We start from the raw sequence: 13,503 nt of genomic DNA, 5'->3' as shown, positions 1-13,503 counted from the left end.
AAAGTAAATAGACCTAACTCAGAAACTTTGATTACTTAGAGTAGTTTAACATTTTAGAAAAATTTAGTCTACTTTATATGACTTTTGGTTTAATTTTTTCATAAACAAAGCAAAAATTTTAGGTAAAATTGTTGAAACATGGTTGCCTTGCCTCATAATCAGGATAACTTAGAAATGAAATTAAAAAAAAAACTCAAGGTGACCCAAGATAAATTAAAACAGGCCAAATTAGAAAAATATTCAGTCTGACTAAAGCAGTTTTATTTTTTTACTCTGAAAATAACAAGCTTATTTAAAATTGAAAAAATAAGTGTTTTACCCCTATGGCCACATGAAAACTAACTAACCATTTTTTTTTACTGCCATAATGGTTACATATTTATAATTTATCTTTAAATTTATTAAAAAGTCAACAGCCTCATCAACCAAACTTAAAAAAGTTGAGCTCCTGAGAAAATTATTTTCATCAAAATGAAAAACAAATTAAATTTAAATAATGAAAACATACCCTTAAAGAACTATTGTATTTTTAACCTCCAACAAAAAAACATTAAATTTATAAAACAAATTAATAAAAAACTTAATGTTTGTAAAAAAAAGTTGTGCAAAATAGTGAGGGGTAATGGAGGGGGGGGTGTATAGGCTCTTTTTTTTATGTTGTTCTTATTTTAACTTTTTCAGAAAGCTAATAGTTACTCTTTAATAAACTTGAAATTTCCAATTAAACTTTTAGATACAACCGGTCAAAGCAAGAGAGTACAATGGTTTATTATAGAAGGAGCAAACCAAAACAGCAAAAAAATACAATATTACTGAAAACCTATATTCTCCATAATTTTTAAAGCAATTTTTATCAAACTTTTTCATCCTACTTTTTATAAAATTTTATACTTTTGTTGAAGAGAAGTTTTAAATTTTAAAGTATCAATATATATTTTTACAAATACAAAAAAAATTACTTTTGTTACAACTTTTTTTTTCTTAGTGTTTTGGATTTCTATTTTAGTAAATTGTTTTGTTTTATAAAAGAAACATCTAAAGAAACATTTCAACCCTGTTTTAGTTTGTGCCTCCCATAAGGAACCTTTTGTTGCTTCGACTTTGACCGGCTATATCTAAAAAAATATTTTAAATTTTTAAAATCTGTAAAAAGCATCTTGTAGCTTAGTAAAAACTACATAAAATAAGATCAAATTGTGAAAAAAGTGTTTCATCCCAACTCAAGGTCACTCAGGACAGTTTTTTGACTCAAAGAATGGCAACCTTGTTTTTAGAGTGGCAACCTTGCTTTTTTTGTTTTAATATTGAAACTGTTTATTAGTTTACTCTGTATAGCTAAAACATTTTTTTGTTGAACAAGGTAAATGCTACTTTTATAGATTTTATAACTAGGAAAATGCAGTGAAAATACTAGTCAAGTAAATGGGACAGTTTCTAAGCTTAAATCATGCCAGTTATCAGAGTTAACAGAGGAAATTATGCCTGCAGTTGAAATTTTGTATAACATCATGCAATGCACAGACTTAACTGTTCAAAAAGTTAAACAACATTTGGAAACATTACAAGCTGCAGTCAACAGTATAAGAAATTCAAGTAGTACAGAAAATGTTAAAAAAAGCCTTTCTTCTTCAGCAAAAGAAGTCTGTGATAGTGTCAGCTTCAACATCACTGAAAGGTTCAAGTTAAATAAATATAAATAGTTTGATGTTTAATTAATCAAATATTTTTTAACTAAAGTTGAGGCTAAGAGAAATATTATTGCATTTGCTGTATTTTATATTATAATATTAGTCTTTTTAATCTAAATTCTAAATTTTAAGTTAGAGACTTCGTAAAATTTGATATTTATGAGCTTGCTTATTTTACTTTTGTGTTTTCAACTTAGTAGTCAAGCTGTTTTTTTTTTTCAAACATCAACAGTTTTAATTAGTTATAAGTTGATACTCGTTTATTTTTTTCAATATTTAGCAGTAAATAAGCAATTATTTTCTACTTAGTAAAACAAATTTTACTTAAAATAAACTTGCAGTTTGTACAAAACCTTTTTTTGTTTTGTTTGTAGACTTTTTAATTTTCTTGCTAAGTCTAATAAGACATTTATTATTTTGTTAAATCAAACATTAGTAAAATAACCATTCTTAGTATGATGTTTAATCAAATATTTTTTAAATAAAGTTGAGGCAAAAAAAAACTACATAATAAAGTTGCTGTATTTTTCAATATAATAAAAATTTGTTTTGTCAAAATTTTTTCTACTGTTAGTTTAAACTTTAAAGCCTTCTTAAAAATTAATACTCATAAGTAAGTTAACATTTTTTCAGTCTTTCAAATTACTCAAATTTTTTTTTTCTATTCCTATATTTACTTTAATTTTCAAAATATTAACCTTTTTTTTTAAAGTTATTTTCTTAAATAATTTTTTTTTGAAAAAATATTTTTTTTATTTTTAACAAAATTTTCCAAATTACATTAGCAATTTAATGTAATTGTTATAGAAAAAAGTCTTTATTTAAGATAAAAAAGAGTTTTAAAGTAGGGAATTTTTTTAAAATTCTGCACCACCTAAAAAAAATACCACGCGACGCCACTGGTTGTAATCATTAAAGTATACATCAGTAAAAGTCAAAATTAGTTTATATTAAAAGGTATATAAAAATGTATTAAAATATTTAAGAACAAAAAAAGAACATATTTCGTTTACTCACTAATTGAATGTATGCCTTTAAATGCTTTAAAATTATATTGTATATATAGGGAGTAAGCGTTAGTTTTTTTTTCTATTACTCTAACTCAGTGGTTTTTTTTTCAAAAGCTATGAATAATAAAACACTTAACTATAAATTACAAGCACACCAACCTGTAAGAAAATGTTTTTTTTTTTGAAAGCGATTTTTTTATGTTTTAAGTTTCGTAAGACCGAAATATAGATTATGAAAGTATGTCTATTGCAAAAAAAAAGTATAAATAACTTTAGGTGAACAACTTTTAGTATATCTAAATTAATTAAGAAACTAAAGTTGTAAGAAAAACTTCGTTTAGTATTAGCCAAAACATTTATACAACTTTACAATTGATATTGCAAAAAATGTGTAAAGTGTAATAAATTTTTCGGAAATATAAGTTAACATGGCGTTACTTAGCAAACTGTCTTAGAAAGTTTAAAATACCATATGAATTTTGCTTGTTATTTTGTGTACTTAAGAATAAAATTTTACATTTTATATATTCACTCTGTTATCTAAAAAAAGATAAATTCAATATTCTGCTTATTGACGGATAATTTAGTATAAAATTTGTTTATTAGTTTGTATATTCCAAGTAAGACTTCACTTTTTAGATACATTTACCGTCTAAATTAACATACAATTTATATAATTGGGCATTTATGGATTATTTAATATAAAATATGATTGTTTGTGTCGCGATAACATCTAACTGCTTAATATATTCTACTTAACAGCATATAAACTTTGAAATCCATCGCTTATAACTGTTAAAATACTAAAGTTGACATTTTTGTTTTGTTACTTAATTTAAAAAATATCAAAATTTACATATGTTATACGAAAAAACTACCTTTAGAAGAAATTCTAAGTATTTTATATAGTTTTTTTGGAAAAATAAAATAAAACTATATAAAAAAAAACTGTTAGAATTTGTTAACAAACTTCTTTCTAAAGAAGGATAAAATTCAAATAATTTTAGATTAAAATGTAAAAACAGTATACCTTTAAGTATCAACAAACTCTTATTAACAGTATATTTATGCAAAAGTTTACCATATTATAGTAGTAAACGTTGATTTTTATGATAATTTAAATTCCAAAAATTCAAACTTTAATAATTTTATATAAATATCTCTTTTAATAAAGATTTATTGAACTATTTTTTTACTACTTAATCTAAAAATCTTTTACTACTTAATCTTCATGGTATTTCTGTCAAATAAAAATATGGAGATAAAGTTTTTTTTTGCTTTGTTACTAACAAAATCTATTTAGTTAGACCTTAATCGCATTTTTATGTTTTTTTTTAATTCTTTTTTGATAAAGGCACAAAAAGTTTTTATAGGAATTTAATTGTTAGAAATTAGTTTATGGAATTAAGAATTATTATAATTTATAAAAAAATAAGTATTATAAAAAATTTTTAGGACAAATTATAAAACTTTAGAGCTTTGTTTATTAATTTAACATTAATGTTTAACTTTAGTAGAAATTTTTGATGAAATAATACTTTTTTAAGACTATAATGTTTATATTTTACATATATCTATTCAAAATATAAATTTAATCGTTTGTTAACAAAAGATCCTAGCAAAACAAGTTCACTGGAATATATAATAATAACAAATTATACAGTATCCTTCTTTTATTACACTGACATATGTTTCTGTGTTAAACGAGTCAACACACTTTAACTGAGATCTGTAAAATATTAATACTGTAAGGAATGAATAGAAGTTAAAATAGGTATATACATGTGTCCATTAAAAATAAGAATAATTGCTATAGATTTCTAAAGGTTAATAATAGATAAAATACTTAATATTATATCCAACTGTTATAAAACTACAAAATATTTGTAATAATTAAGTCCAAATTAAATAAATTAAAGTAAAATACAAAATAAGATAACAAATAATAATATAAATTATTACATGAAAAAGAAGGAAGGACTAATTCGAAATATTTACTGGTTACTAATCATTAAAAAAATGTATCTAATAATTACGGGATAGTATATATGAACATTAGGACTAGCTAGTTAATTTAAACTACAAACATAAGGAACAAATTATCTAACTAAAAAGTATTAAGTTCGCACGAAGCGTTACTTTTTTATGAAATTTATTATTACATAGGTTACATTTTTCGGACACTTTTTTGCCCGGTTTATATTATTCAAAACAAAAAAAAAATATAACAATTTTCATAACAACTGACAACAACATGATTTAGCCAAATGAGAATGACAATAAAACTTGTGCAAAAAAACGCTGTTCAAAATACCTGATTTGTTTCGTACATGTATAAGTAACTTTTTTTTTTCGGTTTGAATCTTTCATAAAAAATTTTTTTGCTTAAAAAATTTATGTATTTTTTTTTTAATAAGATTATTATTAAAAATGGGTTTCCAGGAAAACTTAGGAAAATAAATGCAATTCATGTCTCTTAAACTACAGTTCATAACAAAGCCTTTCGAAAAAATAAGCTGTTTTAGTTTTCTTCTTAATCTAAACCTTGGTATAAGGTTAATAATACAATACATTTTTTTTATTGTATTCAAAATAGTTTTATAACACACTTATTTTTACTTCAGTGTTTCATCAGTTTTTGTTGTTTGTTTATTTTTTAGTTTGAAGTCATTTTATAACTTTAACATTAAAACACTACAGTAAAAAGCTCAATGCAGATATTAATTTTAAAACATATTTATATGTTATTTCTGTTACACTTTTAAATATTTTAGCAATTTGAATTTTAAGAATTTTACAACTATAAAAATAACTTTTTTAGTAGTTTGTTAAACAATTTTTTTAACGGTTGCCTTAAAATAAATTAAATTACTTTTACAAAGAAAGTTAAAAAAAATATTTTACATAACTTACAAGTAATTTTTTTTTGATTTCAGACTATCTTTAATTAAACTTATAAATACTATTAGTTCTACTTGTTGTGTAAAAGATATATTTTATAACAAATTTAATTCTAGGAACTTTAAGCTGATGACTAATATAAAATTTCCTTTGGTGATAACTTTAATTTAAGGCTTATAAAAGTTTTCCAGATTGATTTAAAAACTAAGAATAAACCTTTTGTTATAATTTTTTTCATTTAGAAAACATTATACAAAAATGATTTTAAAAATTCACTAACTGTTTTAAAGGATCATACAAAAAACAAATATAATGTTCTAAGCTATAAAAAAATAAAAAACTTAGCGATAGTTTTAAAGTATACCGTAAATAAGCACACATAGTAAAAATTTCTAAAGATCGATTAATTTTATATTTATAAATAACTTAAGTTTTTTTTCTGAACATTTAAACGTAACAAACATTTAAAAGTACTTAGTACTTTATATAATTATTAAATAATTTTGTTAGGTCTTTACTACTTTATGAAGCATCTCTTATCATAGTTAAATATTTTATTTTTTTAGACAGTAAATGTATAATGATTTATTTTTTCTTTTACCATTTTAGTGTGGTAAGTTAGTGGCTGATTAATTTTGTAAAATTCTCATATACCTGATACTTGATTTAACCGTATCTATTAATTTTTGATTTAACCGTATCTATTTATTTTTCCTACAAATTATACAAGTCATTGATTTGAATTCTAGTTTAAAGCTGATTATATAAATTTTGGTTTTAAAATGATTTCAAAAGCATTGTTGTAAATATAACAGAGTTTAAGTTATAAGAAAGCAAAGTGCACATATATTTATTTACTGAAACGAGTATTCAAAAAGTAAATATGATATTAAAATAATAACAACTATGTTTTTCGTTGTTTATGATTTAATTTTAATGACCTTTATAAATTAGGTTTCAATATTTCAACTTGTTGTTTTTAGTAATTTAATTAATAGTATTTTCGTGACAGAATGACTTAGTTTTTAACATAAAAGAGCAGCAAAAATAAAACGAAATGAATAAGCAATATTTTTTAATGTTGAAAGATTTAATTTCGTAACCTTATGGACTTTTTTATGAATTACTACACTAAAGTTCTTTATTGCTATAAGAAAATATTAACTAATTAAATTGTAAGTAAGTTTAAAAAACTTTTAAAAATGAGTGTGAATGTTCTAGTTAATATGATGGTTAATTAAAAAAACAGCTAATTAATGTAACTATTGTAAGAGGTATATCTAGTATAGTATTTTATTTTGTTTTGGACTTTTGAAAAGTTTTCAACCACTACAAAAGGCTTATTGATCATTTTTAACATCAAAACTTAATGAGATTTTTAATGTCAAAACTTATAAAATATAACATTTTGATATCTGAGATAAACAATAAAGGTTCCCAATTAATACAAATAAAAGGAGACAATTACAATCGTTATAAAATCTCATTGTAGTTAATGTAAGAAAAAAAAAGATGTATTTGTATAGTGATGTATTTATTTTTGTTTTTTTAAAAGGGATTTTCTATAATGAATGATTAATTGATTTTTTTTCTTAGTGGTTTGAAAGTAAATTGTATTTTATTTAAAAGATGATTACAACAATTCTATACAATTATTTTTACCACGACAAAACTCTGGTCTCCTCAAAAAACACTGCCTTATTAAACAAAGTAATAAAAGTGTAAATTAAAAGTTTGTTATATAAGCTGTGTGCTGTATTCTTTCGTTTTATAAACAGTCTTAATTTGAAAACTAAAGATTGAAAACATCTAACTTGTCCAAAATTACAAACTTGTTAAAAAAACAGTATTTACCTTTTTGTAATAACAAAACCATAAATGTACAATCAAATTATTAAAATAACTACATTTGTTGAATTTCAAAAATAAAATATGGGAATTTAATGAAAGCACTCGTGAGCTAAAAAGAGTTTATAAACAGCAAAAAATAAAATAACAACTGTTAATACACGGTGAAATGATAAGTTGTAAGCATAATTCACAACTTAATTTCGTACTAGTGTTTCTTTTCTACAAGGTTAACTTATCACTAAAAACAGTCATATACTGATTTTGATCTAGTGTTGTATGTTTACCAACTTAGTTCAAGCATTGTTTATGGTAGAAACAAAGTATAAACATCTATAAACCTGAAACTAAATTCACTGCCTTAAATAGTTAATTCCGTTAAACTTTTAGCTACAACGCGACATGAATAACAAAGTTAAATCCACTTTAAACTATTTTTATTTAATTTTTAAATATTTCAACGTTAAAAAATGTACTATTTATTGCAAAATATTGTTGAGCGTTATCTAATAATCTTCCAGCAAAACTATGTTTTTATTTAGTAATAAGCATAACGTTTACAACTTTAATAATTTTAAAAAACGATAGGATAAATCATAATTTTGGCTGAAAAAATTTTTTTTTGAAGATTTTGCTTAAAAGTGTTAAAAGTACAGAATTTTTCTCTAATAAACATTATGTTAAGTTTGCAAATAAAAAAAAAGTTAAACATAATTTTCTACTATATATCTTTAAATATGTTATGTAAACTTCGTTTTATAATTCTATTAAGTTTTTGAATTTAAAGCTAATCGAGTAATTTTTTCATGTGTTACACGCCAATTTAAACGTTATCAGATTGCAGAATATCGCGTGGATTGTTGTTAATGGTCGTGCGATTCAGTTTAGTGCTAAAATTTATTTTTCAAAACACCATACTGGTTTATTAAAAAATTAGTTCATACTCCAAATAAAATTTGTTGGATATGAAACGTTTTTAACAACCTTAACTATCAAAGGGTTCTACCGTACTAATAAGATAAAAATCGCCAATCATTAAATGTATTATTTTTAAATCTTAGTTTAAATCAAATTCTTTTTGTTTGTTTCGCTTCTATAAAATGAATAAAAGTATACTTCATTAAAACGCGAAATCAATTACTGGTTTTCAGAAAACAAAAAACAAAGATTAACTTGAAAATTTTTATACTGACTCGTTTTTAAGGTTCAAAAAATATTAAAGGTTACTTAATAGTGGTAGTTTATGTATGTATAAAAAATACTTTGAAATTACATACAGATCTTATAAACTTACAGGTTAATTATTTAACGAAATCATATTGAAAATAAAAAGATATACAAATAAGTAAAATATATGTACTTGATTATCTATCGAGAAAAAACTTTTTAATACCTTTTAAACAATATGTCTTCCTTAAATTAGAAGATTGGTTATTTTACTAATAATCAAAATAACATTTTTTATGGTAAAGACACCTTTCACATTACATAATGCTTATTATATACTGTTTTTATGTAATTTTTAATCTTTTTTGAACTTTTTTAATATAAATAACTGATAATACCTAAATACCAAAGTTTTTTTATAAAACAGTACTGTTTAATATATTAACTAAACACTGCATTCAAAAAACAACTGATGATAGATAATTAACAAAACTAAAACTTTTAATAAGCCCTTTAAAATATTTAAAACAGTATACTTTTAATTAAACATTCGAGTGTTTGTTGCTAAAAATCTTTAAGCTTGTCTCAAGGCAAAGCTTTTGGGTGAAGGTAAAAGTGCAAATTTTAGCTCAGAAAACTTTTACTGATTTATTGTAAATATTTGGACAATTTATAAACATTTTAATGTTTTGATATTTTCAAGCCGTTCAGAAATAAAATATATGCTTTTAGCATTATGCAATTATTTTTTGCTTTTAAAAATTTTGAGTTGTTGTCGTCAAAACTTGTTCTTAACAAACTTTGAGCTCGTCTTACGGCATATGAAAGTTTAAGCTTTAGCTCTGATGACTTTTGCTGATGTTCATGTTATTATTTAGGTGTATTTAAAACATGTTAATGTTTTGATAGTCATAAATCGAGTGGAAATAAAACTTATGCTTGAAATACTATATGAACCTTAGACTATTTTTAAGAAAAAATAAAATGGTTTACTAATTATATTACTTCTAATACTTGCGAACTTTATTTAAATTCTACAGATTTAATTACTATATATCATTTTTTTGACAAAATATATTAAATGTTAAGAAGTCTGAAAATTTCAAGTTTAAATAGTAGTTTTTAATATTTACTAAAAATATTGGATTATTTATTAATTTTTACCGGTCTTGTCTTTATTTTTTAAAGATTTCAATTAATATAACTTTATAAAAATCAAAAAAAAAAGTCAAAGCTTTAGAAAAAGTTTAATTTTTGATAACTTTATATTGATAATGTTAATAAGCGTTTTATTAATAATACAATTAAATCTTGAAACACTAATTAAAAAAATGTACTATTATAAAGAAAATTAAATTTTAGTTACGACAGAAGATAATTCAAAAATCTAGAAAATTTGCAAGAATTTTATAAAATATGCTAAAAAAGTATAATTTTTTTATTTCATTAAATATTTTATAATGTACTTGGCTTTTTGAAATAAAAAGATTACTTGTTCCTCCAATAAGATATACTCGTTACCTGTTTATTTAAATACGTTTTCAAACTGTCTGATGTATTAAAAAACAACATTTTTTTAGTAAATAATACAAAATAAATAACTAAATACGATGTAAACTAAATTATTTTTTTTTTAATTTCGCTGTAGGTAAACTGGAACGAAAAAAATTTATTTACGGTAAAATTGTTTTAAAATTTGTATAGGTTTTACATTTAAAAAGTTTTAGTTATACTAAAAAAGGTTTACTTAGTACGTAAGAAGTTGCAGAGGAAAAAACAAACAAATAATGTTTTAAACTAATAAAACACTTAATTTAACTACATTAAAACTACATGTTTATTTAAACAGTTTAAAAAAAACTATGCTTAAGTTAATTAAAAAACTAATTTGTAAATAATAAAGAGTGAAGCTAAAAAAACGTTAGATAAAAGCTAAACTTTCATTAAAGTAACGTTAAATCTTCTTTGTGTTGGTTATCAACATACTTAACACAAGTTTATCACTGTAAATCAGTGGTCGGCACGGTGTACACTGGTGCACACTAGTGTACATGAAATTTCTTTTAGGGTGCACGAGACTTTTGGGGTGCATGAAACTTATTTTGGAGTTCATGATTTTTTTTCGCGCAGAAACTAAATCAAAGTTTTTTTTTTAAATCTTTCTACATTTAAGACATATTCAGCCTTGATATCTAATTGACCATTTTGTTGTTAATAAAACGACCGTTTTCGTACTCTCTCAGTTCTATTCTGTCACATTATGTAAAAATTCTTCCACCCTTAGCCGCTTAAAGAAAAACCGAAGTGAGCAAATCTCTTAAATTCTTAAAACAAAATAAAACGGTTAGTGTTCTATTAATGTTTAATTTTATTAACTCTTATTGTTTAAAAGCGTTTTGCTACATAAAAAATCAATATATTAGTCAGCTTAATCAACTGATATTTGACAAAAAATTAGTTAGGCCGAAAAAATTCAATTATGTTTTACTTATAATAAAATTAAAGTATAGAAAGGGTCAGTAACATCAGGGCTGTCACATACTTAGCTCTCTAAAAATAATTAAGTCTAGTTTTAAATCATGAATGTATTAAATAAATCTAGTTAGTATTTTATACCTGGGTGATACAAGTAAAATACTGTTGTAAAATTTAGATCATCGATATTAGAAGTTTATTGAAATGGATAGGGTAAACTGGTAAATTTAAAGTTAGCGTGTAAAAATTAACTGGGTGTTACCGAATTATTAGTAAAAAAAAAACGATTAAAAGTGTTTACGTATTCTTAAACACTAGCAGCGCTAAACAATGCAAATTGGGGTGTACAGAACTTTAATTTTGTGATTTAAGGTTCACGGATTCGAAGTAGCGTGCCGACTACTGTTGTAAATTGTATTAACTTTTTTTTGAAGATACATAGTTTATTGAACGAAAAAATAACGCTCAAAATATTTGGTCCTCGGACCTAGTGAACAAAAAAAACTTTCAGTTATCGAGTCGCACACCACGGATATCTTTTAACGTCTTGTCCCAGGAAATATAAGTATAATATACGTAGGTTGAAAATGTTTATTGGTTATAAATCTTCATTTATACCACCTTTAATATCAACTAATAAAAAATAAGTAAATATATTTTTTAGTTAACAATAATAAAATTTCATACTTTAAGTCTGAAGTCTTAGAACTAGAGCAAAAGGAAAAAAATTAAAACTAGCAGTTTTTATTTTATCAGAAAAAAAGCTCTTAATTTAATTGTTAGTATGCTATGGTAGTAATAAAACTATTATTTCATTTAGCGTTTTGCTTTTGATAAAACATTTTCATGTTGCTAATCTTTTATATTTTTGTAGTATTTTATTTTTACTGCTGTTGTCATAATAACTCAGACAGTCTATATCTATATTTTATTTAGTATGTATAAAATGGATGCAAAAACTAGTAAAAAGGGCAATTAATTCTAATGAATAAAGTAAAAGTAGATCCTAAAGATATTTTTAGCGAGTTTTCTATTATAATTTATGTATTTTTATTAACTTTAAAAATATATAAAACTAATCTGTGCTGCAGCATTTATTAAAACTACCTGTGTTTTTCATTCATAAACTGTAGTATGCTAACTTCTTTCAAAATTAAAAATTGTGCGTATTACATTGTTAAAGAACCAGTTTTACAGTTTAAAGTAAATTAAGTTTTTAATTGATAATTTTTGTAGTAGTGCGTAACAGTGGTCTATAAGTGTTTTTATTTGTAAGTAATTTTTAGATACAATGAATATACTATTGTATGTACAAAAAAATACTTTTTAGTTTATCTTTCTGTATTTAACTTAAGCTTTTTCTCTTAGCAATGTTAAAATTCAGTTTAACATTGTTTTCTTTTTAATCATATTTGAAGTTCTCACTAGATACACTATAAAAATGTATTAAATGACTTGTTACAAAACAAGCTTAACTCATCTTATTTTGTACTGTTTGAAACATTTGATGCTGATCAGGAAAAAAATACTTATGTAAATGTTTCACAACTTAACTAAAGTTTCAAATAATATCGTTTTACTATTTTCTGAAGATTAGACTAAGTAAACTAAAATACTGTTAAGCATTTATGATACTTTAGAAGTTATTATTCAGTATGATTAAACTTAAATAACAAAACAAAGTTAAAAAGTATATAACAAAGTTAAATAAAAGGTTGTATAAATAAGTATTTAGTTGAATATTTTATTTAAATTCAGTTTTAGGTTTGTAATTTTTAAATATTATACAGAAAAAAAAATACAAAAACCCGTTACAATTTCAATGATTCATATGCTGACTGTAGTGTTTTGAACTGTAAATCATATTAAAATATTGGTCTACAAGTTTTATTACCTTGTCAAAATAGAAATAAAATTTATATTGTGTTTTCTATTAATCTTCAGTTTACAAAAACCAAGTATTTTTGAAACCTATACATCTTTATTTTCCTTTAGAAGTATTGTTCACAGTTAAAGTAATTTATATTTCAAGCTTTTAAATGAATATTTATTTGGTATGTTTTTAAGTAATTTTAAAATTCAAAAACGAATTGTATTCAAACTCAAATTACTTTAAAGTCTTCAAATCTTCAAGATAAAAGTATACTTTTTCTTACTTTTTAAATAAAATAAACCTTCAGAAAATAATAAATGTTGATGTTGTAAGTAACAAAAAGTAGAAAATATTTAATTTTAGTTCATGATAGAATAAACTTAAACTAAAATAATATTTAGTTTATTAGATAAAAAATTTAAGTTACAGTTTTGAATGTTTTATGTTATTTAGCTAAGTTTAAGAACTAATACTAAATATTAGATATCAACCAAGTAACTTCCGTAAAACTAACCGATTGCCGATGGTAATACTTGATCGC

The sequence above is a fragment of the Thalia democratica genome, unplaced genomic scaffold (assembly GCF_965202585.1).
Source record: "Thalia democratica unplaced genomic scaffold, ktThaDemo2.hap1.1 HAP1_SCAFFOLD_106, whole genome shotgun sequence".
In the NCBI taxonomy this organism is placed as follows: Eukaryota; Metazoa; Chordata; class Thaliacea; order Salpida; family Salpidae; genus Thalia; species Thalia democratica.
This window is presented reverse-complemented; position numbering follows the sequence as displayed.